Source organism: Euprymna scolopes, chromosome 33, assembly GCF_053919585.1.
Source record: "Euprymna scolopes isolate OS-2025 chromosome 33, ASM5391958v1, whole genome shotgun sequence".
Classification (NCBI taxonomy): Eukaryota; Metazoa; Mollusca; class Cephalopoda; order Sepiida; family Sepiolidae; genus Euprymna; species Euprymna scolopes.
In genome coordinates, this window is record NC_136514.1 from 35182585 (window position 1) to 35185737 (window position 3153).

General features: G+C 35.8%; 1 non-coding gene across 1 annotated transcript; it reads left to right on the plus strand.

Moving 5' to 3' along the window:
• Positions 1-1773: 1773 nt before the first annotated feature.
• LOC145258482 (U2 spliceosomal RNA) lies at positions 1774-1966 on the plus strand. The gene has a single exon (XR_013864102.1). It is a non-coding gene; the product is annotated as a U2 spliceosomal RNA (small nuclear RNA).
• Positions 1967-3153: the final 1187 nt, after the last annotated feature.

Sequence of the window (3153 nt, forward strand, 5' to 3'; positions counted from 1 at the left end):
TGAATGTGTTTGTGCAGTATAGGTCCGATTTTACAATTTTGAATGTGCTTGTGCAGAATAGGTCCCATTTCACAATTTGGAAAGTTCTTGTGCATTATAGATCCGCTTTGACAATTTTGATGGTGCTTGTGCAGCATAGGTCTGACTTGTCAATTATGAAGGTGTTTGTGCACTACAGCTTCGATTTGACAATTTTGAAGATGGGTTTCTACGTGGGAAAATACCAAATTCTTTATATGGATCACCAAAGTTATGCAACATGTAGCCTAGTCATTACCAGATGGGTGACTATATGGGAATACCAAATGCTTTATGTAGATCACCAAAGTTTAGAAACATTGTCTTGGTCATTATCGGATGGGTGAATACTTGGGAATACCAAATGCTTTATGTAGATCACCAAAGTTTAGAAACATTGTCTTGGTCATTATCAGATGGGTGACTACTTGGCAATACCAAATGCTTCATGTAGATCACCAAAGTTAAGCAACATTGTCTTGGTAATTATCGGATGGGTGACTACTTGGGAATACCAAATGCTTTGTGTAGATCACCAACGTTAAGCAAACTGTTTTTGGTCATTATCAGATTGGTGACTACTTCAGAATACCAAATGCTTTATGTAGATCACCAAAGTTAAGCAACATTGTCTTGGTCATATATATACTAGCAGAATACCCAGCAGACATTAAAAATTCCTCTATCCGAAGAAAAACAAATATGTTCAAAATCAACTTCAATTTTCTCATTGTTTATACGGTCCCGAACAATGCCGGGTAGCCCCGCTAGTTTAAGATAAGTTCCAACCCATTTCATCGCCACAATGTTGCATTCCTTGCCTATTTTACAAGTATTTTAATGGAATGTGCTCTGATGAACTCATCGTACTTGTGCCCCCTTGACGTACATATCCCCGACAAACCCGCTTTGCAACAAAACCACACTCCTTCACTGTTAAGGTCCTTAAATATCAGAAAGCTTTCTACTCTAATATCTTCTTCTCTAGAAAAACTAGACTTTGGAATTCCCTTCCTGCTACATGCTTCACTAACTTTAATGATATGCGAATGTAACGTAAACAAACGTCTTAACTGTTATTATGCATGGTCCCAATTAGTAACCCCTTATGTCCAAGTGGCAGTATGCCTTGTTTGATGTGAAGGTAAGTAAAACAACAACAAAAAAATAGATACTTTATTTTCAAGAAAAAAAAATTTACAAGGTAGTCACCACTTATCAAGGCCCGGAAGCCATTCGTGGATAAGGGTTATTGCGTGTACGGTAATCAATGGGATCGTTAGTATTGGCGATTTTATAAAGTGTCTTACTTAAGGGGGCGGTTCATCAGGAATTTGTTTCTGTTGAACTTGAAGACATCCAGGTTGTAGTCAGGTGGGAAACAGGAAAACGAAAGAGAGTTCCACAGGTGTGCACTTCTAAGAAAGAAGCTTTGTTTATGGAATCTACGTTTTGGTTTTGGCACAGATAAAGAGTGGGGAAAATGTTTGACAGTGGTTTCATCTAGATGGGTATTCATAGTGCAGTAGGCCCTTATGCCATACCTTATCGAAGGCCTTTGATATGTCAAGAGTAATTGCCCTAGAAAGGAAGCCTTTGTTGAGAGATTCACTAATCCTATAAGATAAACCCGTTAGCATATCTGCTGTTGATCTGACAGAACGGAAACCATATTGCATGTCACTAAGAAGGTTATTTCTGCTGTTTTGTTTGACTACTTCTCTATTTAATATGGATTCCAGCAACTTACTCATGACATTTTCTTGGCCTTTTGGTTAAGATCAAAGTGTAGTATCTGTTCTTCAGATGCTGCACTTAGGGTAATTTGTACCAGTCAATGGAAGGGAAACCCTCTATACTGGGACAATTATTATTTTTGGTAGCCAGAGTGCCCCCTTTTTGCCTACTTTTAGGGGAGCTGGTTTTTACCTCACATTAAAAACGGCCTTGTGCCTAATTTGCTCAGTGGGGGAGCAAATAAATACCATCTGTTCTTCAGATGCTGCACTTCATTTTCTTGTTCTCTTTCGGTGGAGGAGAAATCCTTCACGACTGAGACAATTTTTATTTTTGTACCTTTTCTCCACGTTAAAAAACGACCCTGGTGTCTAACTCTGTCCCGTGGGGAGGCATAGTAAATAGGTACTCATAACACACTTATTGGTCTGTACTGAGAGGGAGGGAGAAATTTGAATTATGGTAGACTAAAAGAATACACGCTTTCCAGCGAGTAAAATTAATGCCCCAATAGAATGTTTTGTACGAGTTTATGTCCTCTGAAGAAAGTTCAAATAAATGATTTACTTTGAAAATTCATAAACTCATTCAGCTGTTTCGGAGTACGCACGGAACAAACTCGCACACACATAGACACACGGGCATACAACTCGCACACACATAGACACACGGGCATACACACACGGACAAAATGTCTTACCTCCTTCTTTTGATAAAATGATTTTGCATTTGTAACGTGTTCTAAAAACAGTTTTATCTGTTTATTTAAAGTTTTGAAATGTCTAATGATGTCTTCGAGTGTTTTGATTATAGTTTTTTTTTTTTTTTAATTTTAAGTGAAATATAACATGGATACACTAACTGACCGCCTAACGTAAGTACGAACAATCTATATATAAAATATTCTATATATAAAACACACACACACACACACACATATATATATATATATATATATATATATATATATATATATATATATACATACTAGACTACCTGTGACCCGTTGGGTCAGTATGTTATATTAGCTATGGAATTCATGTATGAGCGTGACACTTGTGACGTAAAGAAAACACTTTTTTTTCGACATAAAAGAAACATTTCTATGAAAGTATATTAAAATGAAAAAAAGAATATAGATAGATTTCTATGGGTCCTTCTGTTTATTATAATTGATCATTTTAAAAAAAAAAAAATTACAGTTACTGAATTATAAGTGGTTGGCCATACATATAGGTAAATGTGCGCTGAACAGATACCATAATACTTATTATAGTTAAATTCAAATTTTGATATATCTGCTTTTTTTTTACATCGTTCATTTCTGTATTACGTTTAAGTTATTTTAAACCCCACTCTCCCCATATTAAATAATTTCGAAATAATGTTAATATTTCA